General features: G+C 41.8%; 1 long non-coding RNA gene across 1 annotated transcript; it reads left to right on the forward strand.

Annotated features, from left to right (window-relative positions):
- The first annotated feature begins 12,865 nt into the window (after positions 1 to 12,865).
- On the forward strand, positions 12,866 to 22,154 carry LOC138798707 (uncharacterized). Its single transcript, XR_011364142.1, has 3 exons — positions 12,866 to 12,971; positions 13,312 to 13,339; positions 21,453 to 22,154. It is a non-coding gene; the product is annotated as an uncharacterized lncRNA (long non-coding RNA).
- Positions 22,155 to 27,365: the final 5,211 nt, after the last annotated feature.

A 27,365-nucleotide genomic window follows, 5' to 3' on the forward strand; every position in this document is an offset into this window, starting at 1 on the left:
AATAATCCCCACAGAGCGCTCTGACTGCCAGAGAGCCATGACTAGTCACAGTTGGCTCCCCACCCTGATGACTAGTTACTGCCCCTCTCCCAGCCTCGTGCGCCAGAATAAAACTCCTTTTTCCTCCATGTAAAACTACTGCTGCAGCCATGGCTGTTATGCTTGGGGAGCTGCACAGTAGAGCTATACTGTGCAGCTGGGAACCATATCAGCGCAATCATGCTGATTGGTTCCCTTAAAAAGTTTCGATTATCTCAATTATGTGAATACTGGTCACAGTATTCAAGATGTGGTCTCACTAGAGCTCTGTACAGCAGGATCACAATCTCCCACTTTTTATTGGTTATACCCCTAGTTATACATCGCAGCATTCGAGTAGCTTTCACTACCGCCTGGCCACACTCTTCATGCAGTATTATTGATAGATACAAAAAGTTTTGGAAATCTTTGAGAATATCTCCATATCCTACAGTTTTGTTGTTTTTTGTTACATGTTTTTCCTTTTAGATATCTTTGTAGAGGTCCATGAAATACTAGATCTATGTACAGATACACTGTTCATTGTGAACTGCAGTCAATTTTGAATTACGGGGCAAAACAAAACATACCATGCAGCTTTTTTTATTAGACTCCTGTAAAATGGCGGACACAAGTGGACAGGGCCTGTTAGGCTTTACTTGTGTCCGCTGGCGCAGTGGTCTGTTCAGGTCTGTTTGCTAGACAACGGCAACTACGACCTCAAACAGACCCTCTAATACAGTGAGAAATTTTTATTGTTAAAAAAAAGAACCTAAGAAGTTTATTAAACCTTAGGCTATGTTCACACTACGTGAACAACCGGCCGTTCCGTGACCCCGGCCGGGTCACGGAACGGCCGGTCTTAGCCTGGATCATCCCGGCCAGTACTTAAGTACCGGCAGGGCGATCTTTCCATCCACGGAGCTCTGATGCGGGCGCATCAGCGCCCCGCCGCATCAGAGCTTCCCATAGCACACAGTGAAACGAGCGGCCGGAGCGGCTTGCTTCACTGTGTAAACTGACAGGTCTTTCTGCGGCCGGAATTCACTGAATTCCGGCCGCAGAAAACTGACATGTCAGTTTTTTACGGCACCGCACAGGATCCCGGCCGGAGCGTATATGATATGTGTACGCTCCGGCCGGGATCCCATTAAAAATAAAGCTATGTCCCACCCCGCAAAACTACGGCCGTAGTTCTGCGGCGAGAACTACGGCTGTAGTTGTACGTAGTGTGAACATAGCCTTACAGTAGATTAAACTGGATGCTAGCAAGAAACAGTATCAATACTAGAGATGAGCGAACCTCGAGCATGCTCGAGTCCATCCGAGCCCAAAATTTCGGCATTTGATTAGCGGTGGCTGCTGAAGTTGGATAAAGCCCTAAGGCTATGTGGAAATCATGGATATAGTCATTGGCTGTATCCATGTTTTCCAGACAACCTTAGAGCTTTATCCAAGTTCAGCAGCCCCAGCTAATCAAACGCTGATCATTCAGGTTCGGATGGACTCGAACCCAAACTCGGTTCGCTCATCTCTAAAATACCCAAACATATGCCACAAGCAAACTCTATTGGCGTAAGTTTGGCCTGTGAATTGCTATGTCGGCTCAGGGCAAAGGCCTGCATGTAGAATGATCCGGTCAGAGAACAACAGGGACTCATATTTGATTGTGTACATACATGTATTTTTTGCATGCATTTATATGTAATTTTGTTTTTCAGTATTGTGAATTTGAGAGGTTAATTACAGGTACATTGCTGATCACTTCATATGATTCTCATTCACTGACTGGCCGTGACAATAGGAGCTGAATTGACGCTTCAGGGACAAAGGCTCAGTGTTTGTTTGTTTTAATAATGCCTTAATATTAACCCCTTCCCGACCCATGACATGCATTTACATCACAAGTACAGTGAGGGAATTGTTGTAAGTGGTGACTGTTTAGATGCTATAATCTATAGCAAATGCGGCATCTACACAGTTTTGACAGCTGTCATTCTTGGCGCAGTGGCCTAATCAGCAACCTTGCAATGTAATCTTAAGGCTCTATTACACATAAGGATTATCGGCCGTTATGGATGATAATCATCCTGTGTAATAGAAGGCAACAATCAGCCAACATGAACGATGTCGGCTGATCATTGCTGTCGTTTGTCTTTTAACATGTTGAAAGACAAACGACAATGAGAAGCAGCGATCTGCTGCTGTTGCTCCGTGGAACAGGAGCGGCGGCAGCAGACCGCTGCTATCCTGTATGGGCTGCCTGGACGATCTAGCGATCACCCGGGCAGCTCTTCACATTCGCCCCGTGTAATAGCGGCTTTAGGGTGCCGATTAGTTGTCACAGCGGCCTGAGACCCCAGTGCCTGCCAGTGTACATATGTGAGTGTGATGACATATGTATGATGACAGGACGTAGACCTAGTATTGATCTATTTAGGCAATCATGAGGATGTTTATAATAGGCCTTTAGAAGGACTAAAAGGGGTTAGGTAGAAAAGTAGAAAAAAATATATATGTATTTTCAAAAATACCTATCCACTACTACAAATTCAAATCTCCTTTTTTTCCCCCAAATTCCCGACAAGTGTAAAAAGACAAATTGGTATCGCCATGAGCAGAAATGTCTGAACTATTAAAATATAACATTCCTGAAACCGCATAGTCAATACAGTAAAGCAAAAAATTACAAAGTCCAGAATTGCAAATTTTTACTCATATTTCATCGCTGAAAAAACAGAATACAAAGTGGTAGAAAAAAATCCTATTAGCACAAAACTGGTACTGATAAAAATTAAAGATTACAGAACAAAAAATGATATACATTTATCATATATATCATTTATTTAATAGTAAAACATAAAAGTTATTAGTGGTATTGCTGCAATTGTATTGGTTTTGCTATATTAAGCTGCTATTAGTATTACTGGAATTGTATTGGTATTGGCATATCACGCTATTATTAGTATTGGTGCATTTGTACTGACTCATAGAATAAATAAAACAACTCAATACTACCAATATAATGAAATAAGGCAATCAACGAAAAAATAAAAATAAAACAAGTGTGAAATAATTGGGGAAGAAAAAAAAAGACAAAAAAAGTGCTGGAGTGCTGGCCTAGAAAACAAGACAGTTCTCAAGGGATTAAATACTGTATGGTTTACGAGAATTAGCTTGTTCCCAGAATTTGAAGGAAAGAAGTATAGAGCACACATGGTTACAATCAGAATCTATAAGCATACAAAGACTGAGGCATACAGTCAAGTTTCCACTTTTGGCTAAAGATATACTTTACTGAGGAACATCATACAGATCTATTGACAATGGGAGCTTACACAGATATGCTAAAAACAATAAACTATTAAAACAGTATAGGACGTCTTTTCTAGATGATAGCAAAATATCAATGATTGGATAAATAGCAATTTTTAAGCCTTTAAGGACGTATCTGTATTGGCAGCCTACCCCTTTCAGTTTCTGCAGTTTTAGTTGCAGACTGTTTTGTTACATTGCTTTACTACATTATACTATTTCAGGTTGTCTTTTACCCTGGACCAGCTGCAGCTTTTTCTGTAATATCACGATAATGTTATAATGATAATAACATGGACCATGCCGTCAGCATTTTTAAGTTGCATATATGCCATAAAATATGTGCCAAGTATTATTATTAACAGGGAGAAAGCAGAGAACATGAATGCGCTGACAGTCAACAAGATGTAGTGATACGGAAGTTGTGGGTAACAGGGTTAAGGGAGGTTCTGACTGTCACAAAAACATTGCAATAAGGAACATGACTTTACTTCTCTATTTTTTGCATTCAGAGCTCAGAGATTCGAGCAGTCATCATGGGCACAAGCAACTGCTGGAAACTGCTGCTCATCGCCCCACTCTTTCTGAGTAAGTAAATATTAGACAAGCAAGTTGTGTATATGAGATCACTCTTCTTTCATCTTACTATTGATTACATCTTACTCCATACCAGACCTTATGGTAAAGCTTAACCCTTTTAACACCCCAATCCCCCCCCCCTACACACACACACACATACACACACATACACACACGAACCTAAGGACACAACCATTTTTAGTTTTTTACTCTTTTTGTTTAAAATATAGTGCATAGTGCATGTATTTCTTTCACCTACAGACCCACATGAGTTCCTGGTATTTTTGTAACACCAATTGTACTTTGCAATGACTGACTTAATTTTTTCAATATTTTTCAAATTTTTAAATATGCTGTAAAACAATTATTTGCATAGTGAAATGGGAAAAAAAAGAAAAATATATTTTTTTTAATTTCAGTTTTTTTTTTGTATTTACGTTGTTTGCCCCAATGGTAAAACTGACATGTTATCTATGTCCTCAGGTTAACATGATTACAATGATAGGCAACTTCTATAACTTTTATTTTATTTAACTTTTTTAAAGTTAAAACCTTTTTTAGGGTGCCTTCACGCGTAATGGATCACAGTGGATTTCTTGCTGTGAGTTTTGCAGCGAGATCCGTTGTGATCCAAGGTCCTGTCGGTTCCTATGTGAATACATACTTGTAGAGGATCTTTCAGACCACTGTGAGTATGTAAATCACCCGCCCCCTCAACCTAGACGCTGCACAAAAATTACCCACCCTTGCTCCGGCTTGCTGCACGGGCTTCCGCCTTCCTGCTCTCCCGCCTAACCAATCTGTGGGTTAAGGGCCCTATCGTTTGCATAATCGTTTACGATTAACGATCTCAAACGACCGCTATTGCGAAAGACCTGAAAACGTTCACTCATTTCCATGGAACGATAATCATTACTTATGATCGTAATTGCGATCGTTTTTCTTCGCTATTTATTCGCTATTGCGTTCGTATCTATTGCGAACGACCGAACGATGTCTTATTCAATGCGAACAATTTGCGAACGTTTTGCGAACGAGCAACAATAAAAATAGGTCCAGGTCTTATAAAGCAATCAACGATTTCTCGTTCGGTCGTTAATCGTTAACTGCATTTCAACTGAACGATTATCGTTTAGATTCGAACGATTTAACGATAATCTGAACGATAATCGTCCGGTGGAATAGGGCCCTAAGGGGGCGCCTGATTAACATACTCGCAGCGGTCTGAACTGAATTTGTTTAAAATTGCTCTATTCTGATCCTTATAACACTTTTACTTTTTTTGTCTATGGGGGCCATTTGAGGTGTCATTTCTTGCAGCATGATCTGTACATTTTATCAGTAGCTTGCTTGTATACTGTATACAACTTTTTGTTCACTTTTTATTCCCAATTTTTCCGGATTTGATGTGACTAAAAATAAGCTATTTTGCTATTTTATAAGATTTTTGTATTTACACCGCTTACCATTGCGAAATCAGAAATGTGATAATTTAATTGTTCGGGTGATTCCGCACACAGCAATAACAAATATTTTTATTTATTTTTATTTATAAAATGGGAAAAGGGGGGTGATTTAAACTTTAAATATGGGAAGGGAGTTATTATTTTTTTTTAAATTCTTTTTTTACTACATTAACTTTTAGTCCCTCTGGGAGGTCCGTATACGCAATTCACTGATTGCTCATAGGAATAAATGCATTGATTGTTTATAGGGATCAATGCAGTGTGTATATACTACAATGATCCATGAATCTGGTGCTCGATTACTAGTGATCAGCCTCTCCCGCATTAGGGGAGGCTTATGACTACATTATACCACTACCAATTGCTTTTTAACGGTTACATTTTACATATTTGTATATAGTATATATGTGGTAATGTGTGGGGTCCCACACACATGCCGGTTAAAGTTGTGTAGGTGCAGAGTGTAGTCCAGAATAGAACCAGTTGGAACTTTTGCAGTAGAAAACTTCTTAAAGGGGAACTATAAGCAGGTTAGAGGAGGTATGTGTGTTACCTTCCTCCTCTGCGCCGGTCCTGTGATGTTAGTCGGAGTAATGTTTGCTCCGGTGCACTGTTAGGAGCACTGCCGCAACATCAGCAGATAAATTTGTCTAACCTGCTGATAGTTTCCCTTTAAAGTACACGTTATTGACAGTTCTTTCCATACCGGTGCAAGATTACAGTAGTATGGAGACTTGCTGACTGAGATGCCCTTTAGATATTTTGGGTACTTTGGACTTGAGACTTTTGATTTACTGCTTAATGCAGGTATACTGATCCATCTAGACCCTTATGGCTCTCAGCTGTATGGCTTAGGGACCCATCTAGACCCGTAAGGCTCTCAGCTGTAGGGGGCTCTGACCACCTTGGGTCAGTGGCAACAAACTTGAAAGTACCTGTATCTATGGCTATGATAATTCCCCAATTGCTGTCTGTGGGCACAAATCCAGAAACACAGGCCCCCACCTCATTGTTGAAGGTTGCAGCACAGTTTTCAGCTTGACTTGCACTTATCTAACTGCTGACTCTTTAGCTCCTGTCTCAGTTAGCAGGGCCTTATCCTCTGTCTACAGTAGCCTCACTGCAGGTGTTACTACCCTAGCACTCTTAAATTAAGGGTGCTTTATAAATAAATAATGATAATAATAATGGCTATTACTGGAACTTTTCTAGAGGAAATAATCAGAACCAGATATGGATCCCGGTCTTCAGGCCCTTGAAAGTGTGTCAGTAGGGGACTCTCTTGTGCTTGCTCTCTCTGACTAACAACTACTCCTAGACTGAACTCTCCAGCTACTCTACCTCACAATAAATACCACTGAAGTTGCTATCAGATTGGGGCAAAGTGCATCAGGAGACATCACATCTAACCTCTGATAGGTTGCAGAAATAGAGGAGGGACTAGTGAGACGTACCCAGGTCAAGGAGTGGATCTCAGTCAGCTGTAAAGGCAGTGGCATACCTGACTTTGGTCACATAGACAGTTAAGGGATTATCGTCCATATGTGGCCGATTATCGGCCGCTACAGCCGATAATCCCTTGGTGTAATAGCTAATGTTAAAAGACAACGATCAGCTGACATGCATGATGTTGACTGATCCTTGTCTTTCAACATGTTTTCAACAGTCTGCTTGCCGTCGCTTCAAGCAATAGCAGCGGCGGCAGCAGATCACCGCTATCTCCTATAAAGATAATCTGGGGAGCCCCTCCCTCAGCTCCCCTCGGACCCCCTGCACTTACTCACTTGCTGTCTACGTGTGTAATAGCATCGGCAGTGAGTGAGGGACCAGGAACAAGTGAGTGCTGAACTGACAGGTCGGTGCTCACTAGCTTCAGCTGATTGGCCCGTGTAATAGGGGCTTTAACCCTTAGTAATCCTCCCCTCAACTTTGCCATATAGTGCACAAAATACAAAGTGACATCTAGGGGTGAGAGTGCACAGTATGTCCTTCAGCCTAGAGTACTTAATAATACCGACCTACATACATAAGACACAGCAGTGGCACACCCGCTCTCGGACACTGCATATATACACTATGGGGGACATTTATAAAATCGGCACCACTGGCATACGCCAGGGAGAAGCAAAATTACCCCTTCTTCCTGATGTACGCCAGCCATATCTCCCATTCACCCGATGGGCGGGCTGGGCGGGCAGGGCATGCGCGGGAAGGAGACATGGCCTCCTCTTATGCCTGATTTATCACAATTCACAGTTGCTCGCTCTACCCCTGGAAGCAGGTGTAGATTTGTTGTGCAGATCCTGCACCGGGGACAGGGCCGGCTGGGTTTACTAAGAGACGTGAGAAAATATGGGCGGCGGAAAGTAGGCGGGGCTTTATTTAAGACCAGCATACTCATACACGGTCTTCATAAATGTCCCCTTATATTTCTACACACTATAGCTATTTTTATAGATGATTAGCTGTCAACAATGGCAGGGAAAGAGCAGCATATCAGGAGCAGGAGGCAAGTTTGCTAAATGAATGCATTTGTAAAAACAGTTCCCACTATATACAGGTGAGCAAAAACAACGGCTGTTGTTGTAAAACCACTGGCCAGAATAATTGTCCATCATGAGCATTAATTCCAGCCGTAGTTTTACAACAACGGCCATGGTTTATTGTTAAACTATGGCCCTTCACTAAATAACAGCCAATGTTAGTACTTAGTGGAAATATAGCCTCAAAGTGTACCTTTCAATAAAGGAAACTTTTGAAATGTCAAAGTTTTGATCAGTCCGTTTTTGAGTGTTCAGACCTGTACCAATTGTAAGAACGAGCAGGGATACTGGTGACAGTGAGGAGGCAAAAAATGGTAGGTATGTAAAAATTCTCCATTTCATCATTGCTTCTCCTTTTTGCTCTGATCTGGGTGTTTACCCCATGTACAAAGAATTAAAACACATGGAAATAGTAGGCTTTTTGTTGTTGACAATGAAAGTGTATATGGTCTGAATTGAGAAATATTTATCTAGGACTTTGGGCCTGGCAAACACAGTATGTTACTATAAATTATATTGATTATCATCTGCACTGTATTATCATACTTTAAATTCCTTAAAATACAGAACATTGCTCTAGTGTCACCAGTCCACCAGGGTTAAAAGTACATTATAATAAAAATCTATCTCTTTCTGGCAGAGATCTTCATATAGTGGTGGTTTTCTATTCTCTAAAATGTACTTTGACTTTTTCTGTTGGTGACATCATAGGAATTGGGGTAAAGTTTCTTAACACATTTGTTTCTCTTGTAATGCTTTGTCATCAGAATAATAAACAATATAATTGTTTTCTTTTCTACTTTCAGACATTGCTTATTGTAATGGAAAACCTGAGGAAGGATTTGGTAAGTTCTTTCCAAAATAGAAACTAATTTTATTATAAATCTCAATTCTTTGGGTGGAAAACGGAATCCGCCCAAGCATAGAGTTTATGTGACAGATGGAACTTCAAGTGGAAGCTCAGAGGGGTGGGGGGTGGTCGAATGTCGGAATCCTTGTGGATTCCTCACATTTAAGGCCCTATTAAACGGAACGAGTATCGGCCGTATTCGGACGGTATTGGCCGTTACTGCTGGTAATCCGAACAATGTCGGCTGATTGTTGCAGTCCTTTGTCTTTTAACATGACTCATACAGCAATGATCAGCTGCCGTAGCTCAGCAGAACAGGAGCGGCAGCAGCAGACCGCTGATATCCTCTATGGGCTGCTCGGACAATCAAGCAATCACCCTGGCAGCCCCGCAGCTCCCCGCAGCCTCCCCTGCACTTACCCGCTCGCTGCGTAATAGCGGCGGCAGTGAGCGGAGAGCGAGGAGAAAACATTTGCTCTTCCAGCCGCCCTGTGTAATAGGGGCTTTATTCTGTGTGCATATACCCTTCTAGTTTAGGAAGACTGATTGCCCTTTGGCTGTGTATTTAATTGAAAAGTCCGTTGAATTTGATAGTAAAGATGGTGAAAGGACGGTGAAAATGGTAATGGACATCTTTTAAAAAAGAAAAAAGGATGCATTCCATTGACATAAATTAAAATGCAGTAATAGCGGATGTTACTTTAAAAAGAAAAAGTGGGTGCCTTTTCTCTTTTTTTTTTTTACTTAGTGTAAACATAGCCTAAGACTGCCTGGAAAAATGGATACAGCCATAGACTATGTTCACACAAAGTAATAAAAAAAGAGAAAAGGTGTCTGCTTTTTTTTTTTTAAATGTCTGTTATTACGGCATTTTAACTGACGTCAATAGAATGCACAAAGTCAATAAAATGACGGCCGCCCAATGCACACAAACAAAAAGATAAAACGTCATGTGAACATAGCCATAGGCTGTATCCATGTTTAAAGATGGTTCAACTGATACAACTGATCAGGAATACTGTGTTCAGTCCTGGATACATAACCTAAGTAAAGACTTGATGAAACAGAGTCCTAAGGCAGGCTAATAAAATGCTGGCAGGTGTGGTTAGAAAACCCACCTTAAATTTATGACAGACATAGGGTATACTATAGTGTTCTATGGTATTCACTTATAACTATCCTAAGATAAAAATAATAAGGGAATATTATAGGTAGACTAGATGGACCATGTGGCTTATTGAGCTATCTATGTTCTAGGTTTCTATGGTGCATTTTGTTTTGGCAAAACCAGAAGTAGAGTAACAACACACATATAAAGGAAGGGGAAAAAAACCTCTCCTCTTCTATTTCTTCAGAACTCTCAATGATGGGAGAAAGCCAAGAACTTACTGGAGTTCCATGCATGTGGCATAAATAAAGTTTTCATAGTTTATAGTTCAGCATTCCTTTCAGTTCCTCATGGAGTCATATTTAGAGAAGATTCTCTTTTCCCATCTCTAGACATCTAATTTGGTCTGCTTTGTTAAAGGGATATTCTCAATTTACAAAGTTCTCCTCTACCTACAGGAGGGTTTGTGCAGGAGCAATAAATGTATAACAACAGCGGGACTATTGTATTACACACGGTATAGAAGGTATTACATCAGTCTGCTGTTCAGCGCCACTAGTATTGAGCAGTTTCAATACAAGTCAATGTACTGCAAGAGCTTGAGGCAATGCTTAGAGCAGATTACAGTTTTCACTTTTAGAAAAAAATAAAAATATTGGTAAATATTAAGGGGGAAATTTATTAACCATTTGTGTAGGTTTGCTGTAGAATAGTGCATAGCAGCTGTACCTCACAATATATTTATTGTACTGCCTAAGTAGTAAATCCTAATGAAATCTAGTGAGTAGGGTCATGACTGCAACCCAAGAAAAATTTTTGAGACTGCAGGGTCACAGCCACTTGTGAGTTGAAACACAGACCCATTTAGTATGAGTGAAGGAATTGTGTGACCATGCAGCAGGATGAGTATTGTGATACAATGGTTCCTAGTCTTGCAACTGTAAATCACCTTCTAATCCCAGTGGAAATGAATTTAAATGGTTTTATTCACCTTCTTCTTCTTCTTCTTCTTCTTCTTCTTCTTCTTCTTCTTCTTCTTCTTCTTCTTCTTCTTCTTCTTCTTCTTCTTCTTCTTCTTCTTCTTTATTCACCTTCTTCTTCTTCTTTATTCACCTTCTTCTTCTTCTTCTTCTTTATTCACCTTCTTCTTCTTCTTCTTCTTTATTCACCTTCTTCTTCTTCTTCTTCTTCTTCTTCTTCTTCTTTTTTTTTGTATGTTTTATACTCATGGCATTTTTAGCAATGCACAGCATTTAAATATGCATCTGTACAGGTTTATGTGTATATCTGTTCAGTTTTTTATATTCATTTTTCTGCCAAAACCGCATAAAATTGTTAATCTATTAACAAAACATGTGATGGATGGATGGAAAAATAGCAAAATATGAAACAAAAGCATGCACAATATGATGCCAAAAATGGATCAAATAAAAAACGTAAAAAAAAGCAGCTGGTATAGCACATCTATTTCAATCAGCATTTTTATACATAACTGTTAATAAACCCAAAAGTCTGTTTAACCATATGGATCTTGTTATGTAACTATTTTAATAACTTGGTATTTAACACTTTAGCTTAACTATATGAATTACTATGAGTTATTTGTTTTTGCTTATTATCTTATTTGGCTTCTCTTGATTGAAATAAAGAATAAAATAAATAATAATCACCTAAACAGAGAGGCATACACCTACCATAGTATATCAGCATGTATCATTTCCTCTTAAGTTACACTGATCATATCTAGTGGTGTGCAGCGTTAACAAAACAGCATGTTTTTTTGTGTTAGTTCCTCTTTATAGATAAGCAAAGATACATTAAGGTGATTAAACTATATTAAAAAAGTAAATCTAACGGTTCAATGTAATATGTGTGTAACACTATGTACGTAGGTCACCACCTCCAACAGGGCTAACATAGAGTTATATGTGGCCTCTAAAGTACCTTGGTATGCCTTTATTTTCACATGGAGGTATACAGTAGTTATTTGTAGGATTCTGTGGGACAAGTTGTCATCAGAATTTCCTAGTAGTGTAGCATCAAGCAATAATATATTTTCCACCATGGTAAGAAGTTCAAAAACCCTTAGAAGCAGCACAAAAAAGCACAAATCTAGGTGAATCACTAGAAATATAAGGTTACTTTTTTTGCTCATGACCTCCTTTTAACATTTACTAGACCTTTGATGACCAATCTTAATCTATTTATACTTTTGAATAACTTTGCTCTCTTTTTTTAATATTAGCCCCTTTCAGCGGTATACCATGACCATGCCCAATCACTTATCCAACTTAATTACCCTTTTTAATAATCCCCCCATTATTTTCATATCTGACTTATACACACTGCAAGGGGAATAACAATGCATGCAAGCTACAGGAGTGACCTATTACACAAAACGATTATCGGTCGTATTCAGCCGTTACGGTCGATAATCATCGCGTGTAATAGAAGACAACGATCAGCCGGAGTGAACAATGTCAGCTGATCGTTGTCTGGCGTTGTCTTTCAACATGTTGAAAGACAAACGACCTAGATAGCAGGGATATGCTGCCGTCGCTCCGTGGAATAGGAACGGCGTCATAAGACCGCTGCTATCCTCTATGGGCTGCCCAGACAATCTAGCGATCACCCCCCCTTCGGCAGCTCCCCGCAGCCTCCCCTGCACTCACCTGCTCGTTGCCGACACGTGTAATAGCGCCAGCATGACATCGCTCGTTTGCTCCTCTCCGTCACCCTGTGTAATAGGGGCTTTAGAGTTAGATAAAACATGAATTAAACCAGCCTGCACTTATCCCTGGCACTGGGTTCCCGGTCTTCTATTTGTATGTGTGCTAAGCTGTGGTACTATAGTTACAAAAGCAGTATATTTGGAGAGGAAATACCTATCTCTATGGTGCTTACTCAGTAGAAACAGATGATGTTAATACTAAAATACTGAACACTGATACTAACACTGGTCTTATCTGCTTTTTTCTCAGATATACAATATGTTATTATTGGTTCCTGTTTAGGCACACTTTTTGCTGTTACCTTTATCGCTATAAAACTTTACATGATAAAAAAGCACATGTTGGATAACAACTATTCAGGTGAGAAAATCTAATAAAAAAGCAAAGTAATAATACCAAATAATAGTATCTAGAGAAAAGCGAATCGGTTCAAGTCGATCCAAACCGAAAGGTTCGGCATTTGATTAGCTGGGGCTGCTGAACTTGGATAAAGCGCTAAGGTTGTCTGGAAAACATGGATACAGCCAATGACTATATTCATGTTTTCCACATAGCCTTAAGGCTTTATCCAAGTTCAGCAGCCACCGCTAATCAAATGCCAAAAGTTCGGGTTCGGATCGACTCGAGCATGCTCGAGGTTCGCTCATCTCTAATAGTATCCAAGAGTCTATAACCAGGTTGCATTTTTTATTCTTCACAGAATCTGAATCTTTTCACTTAAAGACAAGGTAAGAATGTATCATATAGGTTTAGATTTCTCTTTGCTATGTGTAATGCATGGGTTATGCTGGATATACAGGACAAAAATGTCACATCTAGATAATTAAGAAACTGGTGTAGCTGCACAACTCTTGGTATGGTCTTAATAAAATCATATACCCCCTTCGCCCCAATGACACTTTCTTGGCCTGCATGGAGTGATCAGTGCATCAAGACATTTGCCGTATGCTGGGAGATTTCCAGACACATAAGTCAAAGATGTCATATTAGTGGTGTATGAAGAACCTTAAAGAGGTTGTCCAGGAAAAAATGACTTATTCCCTATGCACAGGATAGGGGAAAAGTAGGAGGTCGCAAGGGTCTGAAGTCTGTACCCCCTGCCGATCTCTATATCGGGTCCTTCCTTCCAACTCTGTAATGAATAGCTGTACTTGGCTAGGCCAGGCAGGACTTGATACAGAGATCGACAGGGGGTACAGAGGTCAGACCCCCCTCGACCTCCTACTTTTCCCTATGCAGTGAATAGGGAAAAAGTAATTTTTTCCTGGACAACCTCTTTAAATCTTGACTATGCATCTATTTTTTGTCTTTATTGGTCCCTTTTCTTAGGGCTTTGTGAACGCATTGAAAAAAATCATAAGTCTCGCTGATCGGCACTCGTTTGCATCTATTCACGGCCCCTTATCGGGATGTGTAAATTACAATTTTTTTGCCTTCTAATGTACACTTTAAGTTGCATCTCATCCTCAAGGTATAGACAAACTGACTCTCCACCCTCCGGTATAGTTCACCCTTACCTTTCCAGTCTTCTCAGCCATACCAGACCATACTTTCCCAGACAAGCAGGACAGGAAGATATTCTTATTAGGTGGTTTGAAGTGAACAGGTGGTCAGTATGCAGAGAACTAGTTTTGGGGAAAGACTTAGCATGTGTCCACTAGATGTGCATTGTATGTTACGTGTGTGTATAAGTAAAAGTCATAACTTTTTGCTTGATCATTTTGATAATTATGACTTGTATTATTGTTAGGACAAACCCTTTAAGAGGACCACAACTGTACAATACCCAATTTAATTTCATCATTCAATTATATTTTTTGTACATTTTACAAAAATTAGGACATTTTTTTTTTTTTAGACAATATAGACAAACAGTAAACTCTGTTTGCATAGTAATTGAGGAAATAAAGTAGGAAATTGCTGTGGTTTGTCAGCTTCTCTGTTGTAATAATTATAATAATATTCAGATATTAACTGATGTATTAACTACTGTCAGGCACCTGGACATAGTGGTAGGATGTGATTACATGGATGGTTGTTGGATACAATTGGATGTGTAAAATGCACTTTGTGCAGGGCACATAATGTTGCCTGCCAACATCAATGTTAATGAGTGATCATGTTAGAGGCTGTGAGCGATGAGCCCTACACAGTGCCCATAGACATACGTTGGGAATACCCTAGATGATGCTACTTACACCCAGCCTTCCTCTTTACTGAGGGTTGAAATCACGTTTGATCTAGTAGGAGTATGAAGAAAGCTAGCTGAGTGTGAAGAAGTGAGTGAAAAAACGTATTTCCCCCTTCCCTAGTGTAGGCTTAGACCTCCTGTTCTTATCAAAACTACTATAGAAGCTTGAGCAAAGCAAGAGAGAAAGAGGGACCCTTTCTTTTTACTGCAGTATGACTTTTAGGGCATTCTTCTGCGCCAGTCATTTACAGACAGTTTGTTGGAATTAAGGTTATCGTGTTTGCCTTTTGAGCCAAGCTTAAACGGCCATATTACATGGAGCGATAATCGGCTGAATCCGGCCAATATCGATCTGTGTAATAAAGACAAAGATCAGCCAAAGAGCCAATTATCAGCTGCTCTTGTCTTTTGGCAAGTTTAAAAATCATATTCCACCAACCGTGCTACATGTGTGTATAAAATAATAAAGCTACCTGTCAGGCGTCCCGGTGTCCTCCAGCCTTGTCTGTGGCATTCCCCAGTCTCTGCAGCTGCATCTCTTCCTTCTGGTCCCGTCTCTAAAGTGACAGGCTGCTCAGCCAATCAATGGCTAAGACAGGACAGCACCACAGCCAGTAATTGGCTGAGCGGCCTGCCACTTCAGAGACGGGACCAGAAGCAAGAGCTGCTGCTGTGGAGACCCGGGAATGCCACAGACAAGGACTGAGGACACTGGGGAATGTGATCAGGTAATTGCTTTATTATTTTACACCAAAGCAAGGGCTGCACAAACATTGCTAACCATGTCTGTGCAGCCCTTACTACGCGAGAACTGGTCTAGCAGATTGGCGCTCGCTTATCGGGAATATTGGGCCATGTAATACAGCCTAAGCTTCACTTCTACCACTATGTGTCTGGAATTACCCCACATCATAACACCGGGGCACCTGAACTTTCATCTCACTCTACACTAGGGTGTGTCCTGAAGAAATCAAAACCGTCATCATGTGTGTGGCCCTTGGACCAGTCCACAGAGTGTAATTCAGTCCCTTGAGTCCACCTGAGTGTAATTCAGCTTTGGCACTACTGGGTCAAGTCAGCCTACACATTCTCTCCCTGTCCTGGTGTCTTGTTTTACTTCCTGCTGCTTACAATATAGTTTCAACTCCTTCTGTTATTTTACTTGCTGCCCTGTCCAATGTCCAAATAATACTGCTACATGGGGTACTGTGAAGAAGAATAATGATACACAAAGAATCTGAAAATAGAGTCACTGGATAAAACAGAACTACATAAATTACTCCACACATAATATCACACAGGATGTAGTTAAAAACTACATGTGAGTACCCTCACATTCTTGCTTGCTGCAATGTTCATGTTTGGTCTTTGATAAATAGGTAATTCATCTTGCATCAATCCAGAGTTGTCCTGAGCATTTCATAAACAGCAGGTGTTGACTGCCAACGCCCCCTTTTCCCTGGTAGAATTCCCTAAGAGGCGCACGCCAGCATACTAAATGTACACCTGCTTCCAGGTATAAATTCAGGCGTAAATAATGAGAAATGAGGCACGGGAGGAGGCCACGCCTCCTCCCCGCCCTGTCACGCCCCCAAGCTCCCCCAGCCCGCCCATTGGGCGAGCAGGCCGTACAGTAGGTGTATGCCAGGGAGAAGGTGCGAATCTGTAACTTCTCCCTGGCGTACGCCTCGGGCGGACGCTTCGTAAATGTTCCCCAAAATGATGATTTTGTGTTTTGTTCTTCTATTAAACCCTTCAGGACCGGACTAATTTTTTTTTTTGAGCTTTTGTTTTTTCCTCCTCATGTTTAAAAGATCATAGCGCTTACATTTTTTCACTTACAGACCCACATGAGCCCTTATTTTTTGCGCCACTAATTGTACTTTGCAATGGCAGGCTTAAGTTTTGCATAAAGTACACTGCGAAACCAGAAAAAAATTATATGTGTGATGAAATTGAAAGAAAAAACAATTTTTTTTAAATTTGAGGAATATTTGTATCTACGTCGTTTGCCCTAGGGTAGAACTGACTTGTTAAGCATGTTCCTCAAGTTGTTATGATTACAACGATATGTAACTTGCATAACTTTTATTTTATTTGATGGCTTTTAAAAAATTAAAACCTTTTAAAAAAATATATGTTCCTTTAGAGCATGGGCTCTATTCCCATGCTTATAGCGCTTTGATCCTTTGGTGTATGGGGCTGTTTGAGGTGTTATTTTTTGCGCCATGATCAGTACTTTTTATCATTACCTTGATTGCGCATATGTGACTTTTTGATCGCTTTATATTACAATTTTTCTAGATTAGATGCGACCAAAAATGCGCAATTTTGCACTTTGGAATTCTTTTGCACTTACGCCATTTAACGTGCGAGATCAGGAATGAAATAAATTAATAGTTCAGGCGAGTGCGCGCTCGGCAATACCAAATATGTTTGTTTATTTATTTATTTTTATTTATAAAATGGGGTGTGATTCAAACTTTTATTAGGGGAGGGGATTATTTATTAATAATAAAATATTTATTTCACTTTTTATATACTAGAAGCCCCCCTGGTCCCCCCCCCCGGTCCCGGGCTACACGCGGCACCTGGGATTGCAGCGGTTCAGAGCGGGGTTGCCTCGCGGCCCCCCTCTAAACTGCCCTATCCGCATGAGGACGTACAGTTACGCCCTCATGTGGGAAGGGGTTGAAACAAAAAAAAAAAAATATATATATATATATATATATATATAATCATACTGGTCGGTAGAATAAAGTAAATATCTCACTTTTACCATATAATTTACCATATGGAAAATTGAAAAATTGAAATTTGCAGGGTCAAAAAAGGTTGTCCTCTACTGAAAACTACCTTGCTGTGGTGAATAAAACGTTTTATTAAAACGCAAAAATGCCTTTTTTAGGCGCAGATGGGCCTGATAAGCGTAAAAATATTCACAAATGGTCTATTTTATTCGCATCGGGCCCATCTGCGCCTCCTGTGCTAGTGGGGCGGGGAGGGGGCGTTATGGGGGGTGCGGCAGCACACAGAAGGGGCGCGGCCTCTGCCTTCGCCGTATTTATCATTTTTTCTGGGAGAAAAATTATAGTTATAGCTCTGAGCTGGTTTAGGTTTCACTTTGATCGCACAAACAGGCTCCGTGCACACAGGATTTAGGTATAGGCAATGCGCCTCTACATTAATCCTCTGAGCTCCAGAGCCGCTGAACTTAATAAATGCCCCCATTGTCTGCAGAAAAGGAAACAATGAACCAAAGATTACTTACAGCTGTTTGACCAAGGCCACATGCAGAATATTTGTTCCTATAACTGAGCCTTAAAAATATATTTGCATACACTTTGGGGGAGATTTATGAAAGGGTGTAAATATACACCTGGTGTAACCTGCCCACAGCAACCAATCACAGCTCAGCTTTAAGCTCTGGTAAAATATAAGAGGAGCTGTGATTGGTTGCTGTGGGCAGTTTACACCAGGTGTACATTCCCCCCCCCCCCCCTTTATAAATCTTCCCCCCTTTGTGGTTTTGTATAATACATTGTCATTCTGGTAAATGCATATCAATGGCTTTAGTAAAAAGGAGCAAATTGCATGTCCTTTATTCCAAAACAAAATCAGTAACCTGTATTCTAGGCAAAGCCTATTCCTCCCTTTACTACACTAGGGGTCTAGAAGTGTTTCTCTATACACACTAGAAGTGTTTTCTATATTGGTCAAACACAAAATTACATTTTACATAAATGCATGTTAAATATTTACCACTAATCCGGTGGCCATTCATGTCATTGTGTTAACACAGTGCCACCTGGTGTCCAAAACTAGGCAAGCAATGTCTGATAAAACACATTTTTTTTCTCCTTTACAACTTATGAATTTCTACTAGAGATGAGGAAGCACTCTCTATCGAATAAAGTATATGCTCAAGTATCTGGCTACTTAAATAGTTGTTAATTGGGTTAACAAAAAGATTGTTGAAATGCTGCTGAGTAGCCTTTCAAAGAGTTTTAAGGCTGTGGAAATGCATAATGCATAAATTCAAATGGCAGCCGCTATTTTACAGTGCCTTAATGTGAGTATGCACTAACAGGCTGTGTCAGTTAAGATCATCCCAGCAGATACTGCAGTATCCGCCAAATGATCTTCATTTCCGTTGAATTGGGATTCGGGTGCACCCATGGGCTCCTGCATCCCAATTCACCGTTGCACACAATGCCGCGCGCTTCATTGTGTGAACTAACATGTCTGTGCGGCCGCTATTCAATTTCAACTTACATGTCGGTTTTTCATGTGGCCGGTTGGAATCCCAGCTGGAGCGTATACTGTGTGTTTACACTCCGGACAAGATTTCATTCATTCACATACAATGTATGTTTGCAAAAATCACGGCCGCTGTTGCAAATTGCAACAACAGCTGTGATTTAGGCAAAACATACGTTGTGTGAAAATGGCTGCACTATGAGTTTTAGGTCCAGATTTCTTGCCATTTTAATCTCCTAAATATCTGTATAAGAGTTGTAATTCCATTTTCTCACCACAAGCTGCAAATTCTCTGCATACTTATCATTTCAAATGATAGAATTCTGGCTGTCTGCATTAGTGGGGAAAGATCAGTGTTAAGGATGTGATATTTTGTCTACTTGGTGAAGCTATTACATGGACATCTACTGTAATAATGGTGCTGATCCTGGTTATAAACAGGGCCTATAAAAGAGTCCTCCTTATTAACTTTTAGGACACTGCCTAAGCTATAGGTATTTCATTATACAATTTTCAACAATCATTAAAGGAGAAGCCTGGTGAAAATCTTTTATTAAAGTATTGTATTGTCCCCCAAAAGTTATACAAATCACCAATATACACTTATTACGGGAAATGCTTATAAAGTGCTTTTTCCCTGCACTTACTACTGCATCAAGGCTTTACTCGCTGGATAAAATGGTGATGTCATGACCCGACTCCCAGAGCTGTGCAGGCTGAGGCTGCTGGAGAGGATGATGGCAGGGGGACACTGAGGGACACAGGGCACTGGAGGTACACTGAGCTTCCCTCTGCCATCATCCTCTCCAGCAGCCATAGCCCGCACAGCTCTGGGAGTCGGGTCGTGACATCACCATTTTATCCAGGAAGTGAAGCCTCAATGCAGTAGTACGTGCAGGGGGAAAAAAGCACTTTATAAGCATTTCCCGTGATAAGTGTATATCGGGGATTTGTTTAACTTTTGGGGGGCAATACAATACTTTAATAAAAGATTTTGCCGGACTTCTCCATTAACCCTTAGACGACCCAGGGCGTATAGTTACACCATGGAAGTCTGTCCCCAGACGACCTAGGGCGTAACTGTACGCCCTGGGTGTTTCTCCCGCTATGAAGCGCGCTCCGGAGCGGAGCGCGCTTCATAGCAGGTGGGGGCCGGCTGCAATCAGCAGCCGGGACCTCACCGGTAATGACACGCTGCAGCGATCGCGCTGCCGCGTGTCATTAACTCCTTAAGCGGCGTTTAAGTGTAAGTGACAGGGGGAGTCCCCTGACACTTACCGATCGGGACCCCCGCAGTGCGATCTGCTACTCTAAGCCTGCACAGGCAGGCTCAATGAGCAGAGCGCCGATAACACTGATCAATGCTATGCCTATGGCATAGCATTCATCAGTGTAAAAATCCAAGTAGTGAATCTAAAAGTCCCCCAAAGGGACTTCAAATGTGTAAAAAAAAAAAAGTTAAAAACACTAACACACTACCCCAAAACCCCTCCCCCAATAAAAGTTGAAATCACCCCCCTTTTACATTATATAAATAAAACATATAAAAATAAATAAATAGATAAACATATAATATACCGTAGCGTGCGTAATTGTCCGATCTATTAAAATATAACAAGCGTCATTGCGAACGGTAAACGGCGTACACGAAAAGAGGGAAAAAAGTGCGCGGATTACCGATTTTATGTTACATTATATATATAAAAAAATTTATAAAAAGTGATCAAAACGTCCGATCTTCACAAATATGGTATTAATAAAAACTAGAGATCATGGCGGAAAAAATGACACCCCATACAGCCCCGTAGGTGAAAAAATAAAACCGTTATAAGCGTCACAATAGTCCCATTTTATTTATAATTAATTGCCAAAAAAAAGGATTTCATTTAAAAAAAATATATAACATTAGAGAATCTGTGTAACCTGCATATGGTTGTGTTCGGACTGACCTATAGAGTAATGGTATCATGTCGCTTTTACCATATAGTGCATTACGTAGACACAGGAACCCCCCAAACGTTACCATATTGCATTCTTTTTTGCGATTTCACCAATTTATATCTTCATAAATAATATATTTGGGATTCCATCATACATGTTATGGTAAAATGAATGACGCCATTACAAAGTACAACTATTCCTGTAAAAAACAAGCACTTACATGGCTTGTAGATAGAAAACTGAGAGTGCTGGAGCTCTTAGAAGGGGAGGAGGGAAAAACGGAAACACTAAGATCAAAATTTGCGCGGTCCACTGGGTCATTTTGGGCCTGGTCCTCAAAGGGTTAATCCTATTTATAGTTATGTGAGTAAATGTTACTCGCTTATAGACATTACTCTCTATATATTCTCTATTTAGCAATAATTGATGTTGTTTTTATTGTCTTCAAGATATGGAGATGGAAATTCCTCATGAAAAGAAAACGGATAGAAATGTGAGAGCTGCTAAAGACTCTGCTTATAGACAGCAACCCCTCCTGGAGGCACACCTACCACAGGAATATTATCTGTATCACTTCCATTGAGTTTACTGCCCCAGACAACAGACTCAAACCTGTAATTAAATGAGACTTTGCACTGGATCTCAAAAGCAAAACATTCATGTCAACAGGTTGTCTTTCAACCAACTGCTTTATGTTGTTTGGAAAAGTATAGATACCAGTCATTTTAAAGAGTTGTTTGAATGTTAAAGGGATTGTTCAGCCCTGCGACAAGCATTAGCCGCAGTGATGATATCTGTGGTGTTGATATGTCACTGCTACAGCCACTGTTCGGTTGCAGTGATGTCAACACACCACATCATCTCCAAAGATGGACCAGGGAAGTGTCAGCATGAGGAGATTGAAAAGGTCAGAATTACTTTTTTTTTATTTGTAAAATATTTTATGGAAAATCCCTTTAACGTGGCCTTAAAACTTCTAGATGTCTCGCTGAAGTTAAGCGCTATATACATAGTAACTTGGTTATCTAATTTGTTACAAATGTTTATTTAGTTCACATAGTCTTAGAAGAATGATTCACATCGCTTTTTTCTGTAATTTCTAAAATCCTTCATTTTACTTCAAAGTTTAAATAAATTGTCTTTTAATGGTGGGGGCTTTTTCAATATATGAAAATTAAAGTTTTGTTTTACTATATATTTATAGTTTATTCTCTGGTTTATCTGTCTTTTGCATTAAACTGTCGACTGCATGGAGCCTTATATCCACCATTTAGCTGTTTATATTTTAGCCGGCTGTATTTTAGTTATGGGCGCTGTTCACATAATTTGTGATGTGTGCAGTGAGGGGGGGGGGTGCTCCCAGAGCGGTTATTTAAGTGCCCCCAGGTACCTGGTTAATCTGAAAGTGACAGTCTAGCCCCCAACGGGTAAGTTAACTCCCATTGTTACTAGGCTGTGCTCTGCTGGGGAAGGGATTGTTGAAAGTATGCATCCGTCTTCACTATCGCTGCTCAGCCAATCAGAGGCTGCAGTCCCTTCGCAGCTGCTGGTTGGCTGAGCAACAAAAGTGAATACAGATAGATAGTAAATAGATACTTAGTAAATATACTTTACCATGATCGGACCATCCGGAACAGCGGTGGGATCCTTTGTTGATCCATAGATATGGATCCATAGATATTGACACATAGTCTGACGATAATGTATTATCATCTGATAGCGTCATGATAAGTGATGAGCGAGCAAGCTCGATGGTACTCGTTACTCGGAGGAGCATCTCGCGATACTTGAGAAAATCTCATCATACGTTTCCTGTAAGTTTAGGCGCTATTTCTCAGCCAATAAACATGCAGGAGACTCTTTGGTACATCCCGCTATAACGTGGGACCCATACATGTCGATAGCAGCGATTTGTTGGCCAGATCAGATGACCCTGCCATATAAAATGCGCAGCCGGCAGTACTCACTTCAGACGTATGCTGTGAGAGATTAGGGACAGAGCTGCTGCTTCTCAGGGAGAGCGTCAGTGTTGGATTTAGTGTTCCAGTAGGCAGGGAATACTAGTATTACAAACAGACAGCCCTTTTCAGGGCTTCAAATCGTTTTTTAAAAGTATTACTACAGACTGCTGGCTGGGACTTGCAGTGCTGCTACCACGATTTAACCAGCACACTGTGGTGATCGGCTGCTGGCAAAAGGGGGCCATTAGGTGTTGCATTCAGACCCCTAAGAAGTGCTCAGTGTACTATTTTTATTTTAAGGCTGGTGGTCCTGCTGTACTACATTGGATTGCTGGGATTTGTAGTACACCTGCATAGAACTTCACTGCTCATTGGACGGGGGTATCCCAGTGTGTGTCTAGGTCCAGCCACTACCAGATTGTACTGTACAGCCCCCCCTAAACTAGTGGGTACTACACTGTATTGCTGGGATTTGTAGTACACTACCCCTCAAGTGATGATCCCTTTGCATGAGACAATTGCCAGATCCTCAAGGATCAAAGTCAAATTCAAAACAGCGGTGGGGGGAGAGGTGGTAAGCCACTACCAGATTGTACCGTACAGCCCCCCTAAACTAGTGGGTACTACACTGTACTACTGGGATTTGTAGTACACCTGCATAAAACTTCACTGCTCATTGTAAGGGGGTATCACAGCATGTGTCTAGGTCCAGCCACTACCAGATTGTACCGTACAGCCCCCCCTAAACTAGTGGGTACTACACTGTATTGCTGGGATTTGTAGTACACCTGCATAGAACCTCACTGCTCATTTGATGGGGGGTATCCCAGCGTGTGTCTTGGTCCAGCCACTACCAGATTGTACCGTACAGCCCCCCCTAAACTAGAGGGTACTACACTGTATTGCTGGGATTTATAGTACACCTGCATAAAACTTCACTGCTCATTGTAAGGGGGTATCGCAGCTAGTGTCTAGGTCCAGCCACTACCAGATTGTACCGTACAGCCCCCCCTAAACTAGTGGGTACTACACTGTATTTCTGGGATTTGTAGTACACTACCCCTCAAGTGATGATCCCTTTGCATGAGACAATTGCCAGATCCTCAAGGATCAAAGTCAAATTCAAAACAGCGGTGGGGGGAGAGGTGGTAAGTCACATTATGCAGGGAATGTTACCCCAACTGCTGCAGTAAAATTGAAAATCGATAGGGTGGTGGGGGTAGAAGTGAGTAGTTACATTATGCAGGGAATGTTACCCCAACTGCTACAGTCAAATTGAAAATCGAAAGGGTGCTGAGGGTAGAAGGCTACTTGTTGGCTATTGCTGGGCCTTAACTGGCATCCATTTTGACTACTGCTGGGCCTTTATTGGCATCCATGTTGACTACTGGTGTGCCTGCCCTTGCCTCCTTGTTGCTGGGCCTTAACTGGCATCCATGTTGACTACTGGTGTGCCTGCCCTTGCCTCCTTTTTGCTGGGCTTTAACTGGCATCCATTTTGACTACTGGTGTGCCTGCCCTTGCCTCATGGATCACTGTCACTTAAGGACAGATGACGTACCGGTACGCGGGTCTATCAAGAGGGCGCCGCGGACCGGCCGCATGCGATCGGGAGAGATGGCCTGCTGAAATACACTGCAGGCTATCTCTCCCTGTCGGCATGGGGGCTTGTTGACCCCCCCCCCCCCCATGCCGACGATCGCTGCTATTGGCTGATCAGTTCAGACCAGCCAATAGCGGCGATCGGAACCTTTCCGGGCCATCGGTAACCCGAAGACCCGGAAAATAATGGTTCAGAGCAGGTATTTGGCCATACTCACCGGATCCCGGGGTCCCGATCGGTGTCTTCCAGGTTCCGCGACGTCATCTTCTTCCGTTCGGGTCTTCGGCCTTTTCCGTCAGCCCCCCAGATGTCCTCGGCTTTTTTTCGGCGCTCTGCTGCCCTCTAGCGGCTAAAAAATGTAATACACTATACATAAGTGTGGCATTTATCAGCAACACCATTTTTGGTGTAGGTTTTTTTTTTATACTGAATGTTAAAAAAAAAACGTAAAAAACACTACATTACACTACACTACATTGAATAAAGTTTTACACGACACCACTACATACCCCATACACCAATCCCTATATAAAAATGGCCTCCAGGGCGTTTTTTCGGTGTCGGACGCATACGCTATTATTGCCTCCGACACCGAAACAGCCAGTGAGGATGAATGGGGGGATCCTTCTTTCCCCCATTCATCCTCATCATCCAGTGACGTGTCTGGGGGTAGTGTAGCGTATGCTGCCCCCAAGACACGTCTTTTCCGCCAGTACCGTCCCAATAAGAGATGACGGTATGGTGTGAAATTCTCCCAACTCTGTGAGAGTACCTCAGGGTACACTTACAGATTTAGGGTACGTGCACACTGCTGAATGGCGAAGGATAACCCTTTGTGCATTCCGCAGCTGGCACCCACCGGCGGACTGATGCAGGCGCGCGTCTCCACCCATGTCATAGACTTCATCCTATGCAAGGGCGGAATCCATCGTCCGTCCAAAGAATGAACACATTGGACGGAGAGAGCGGAATCCGCCCATGCATAGAATGGAGTGTGACACGGACGGAGATGCGCGCCTGCATCAGTCCGCCGGTGGGTGCCAGCTGCGGAATGCACAAAGGGTTATCCTTCTCCATTCCGCAGTGTGCACGTACCCTTAGAGTGTATGAAGGAAGGGACATCCGAATCCAGCCCCCAGATGCCCCCCCCCCCCATCCTCGGAGTTAGTAGGAAGATCGTTCGGGAACTGATCTTCCCACTGCTGGATAAAGGTTACTACCTGCACAGGGATAACTTTTATACCAGCACCCCCCTCTTCCGGTCCCTCGCTGCCCGAGCTACTGTCGCTTGTTCCACGATCCGAAAATATCAGAAGCAGTAATAACAGCCCTAATATTTAGCAGCCATGGAGCGGACCCAGCGCTTCTGGATATGAAGGACCCCGTATTGCACCAGGACAACATTTTCCAGGTGACGTCCCCCACACTGGAAAACAGGAGACCCCAGAAGAAGTGCAGAGTGTGGCGTAACAGGGGGATCAGGAAGGACACCATATTCCAGTGTGCCACCTGTCCTGATCACCCCGGCCTCTGCATACTGGATCGCTTCAAGGCGTATCCCACATCATTGGAGTTCTACATTTTCTAAATTCTGTCCCTTATTCCTACTTCAGGGGTCACGTTGGTCCAGGGATTATTCTGATTGCCATTATGGAGTCGGAAAGGAATTCTCATCCTGTGATGAGGCTACTGTCGTCTGCCTTACGAGGGTTTTTTGCCTTCCTCTGGATCAACACAGGTTGAATTTGATGGACACCTGTCATTTTTAACCTTATAAACAAATAATTGGCCTAATACCCCCAAATAAATAAGAATTGTCCCTTTTCCCCAGCTAAATAGGTATGGCCGCCATTCCCATTAGAGGATGCCATGATGCAATTACAAAGCCTCTGTGCGGCCAGGACAGTAGAAACCCCCCACAAGTGACCCCATTCTGGAAACTACACCCCATAAGGAATCTAACAAGGGGGGCAGCGGGGATATGGCCCCCTGGTGAGGGCCACATTTGGGACGTGAAAATTTAAAAAATTGTATTTTTTATTTTCACGGCACATGTTCTACATATATGCCTGTTACCAGTGGGGTCCATATGCTCACTGCACCCCTTGTTAGATTACTTATGGGGTGTCATTTCCAGAATGGGGTCACTTGTGGGGGGTTTCTACTGTCCTGGCAGCACAGGAGCTTTGTAATTACGACATGGCCTCCATTCTCCATTCCAGCCTCTAAATGGCGCTCTGTCCCTTTGGTGGCTTGCCCTGTGCCCATATGGCACATTATGTCCACATGTGGGGTATTTTCGTACTCAGGGAAAATTACCCTACACGATTTGCGTTTATTTTCTTTTTTAACCCCTTGAGGAAATGGAAAAAAATCAAGGCTAGACCAACATTTAGTGTAATTTTTTTAAAATTTTTACTCTAAATCATTGATCTTGTCTTAATTTTTTCATTTTCGCAAGGGGCTAAAAGATAAAAAAAAAAATCAATTTCCCCCTGAGTCCGTAAATACCCCACATGTGGACATAAAGCGCCTTGTGGGTGCAGGGCAAGCCTCCGAAGGGAAGGAATGCCAGAATGGATGATGAACGCCATGTCGCATTTACAGAGCCCTCGTGCTGCCAAGACAGTGGAAACCCCCCACAAGTGACCCCATTCTGGAAACTACACCTCTCAAGGAATCTAACAAGGGGTGCAATGAGGATATGGACCCTTTGATGACGGGCACATTTGCCGTGAAAGTGAAAAAATGAAAATTTTCACGTCACATTTTTTCACATTTGTGCCCATCACCAGGGG

This window comes from Dendropsophus ebraccatus, chromosome 8 (genome assembly GCF_027789765.1).
Source record: "Dendropsophus ebraccatus isolate aDenEbr1 chromosome 8, aDenEbr1.pat, whole genome shotgun sequence".
Classification (NCBI taxonomy): domain Eukaryota; kingdom Metazoa; phylum Chordata; class Amphibia; order Anura; family Hylidae; genus Dendropsophus; species Dendropsophus ebraccatus.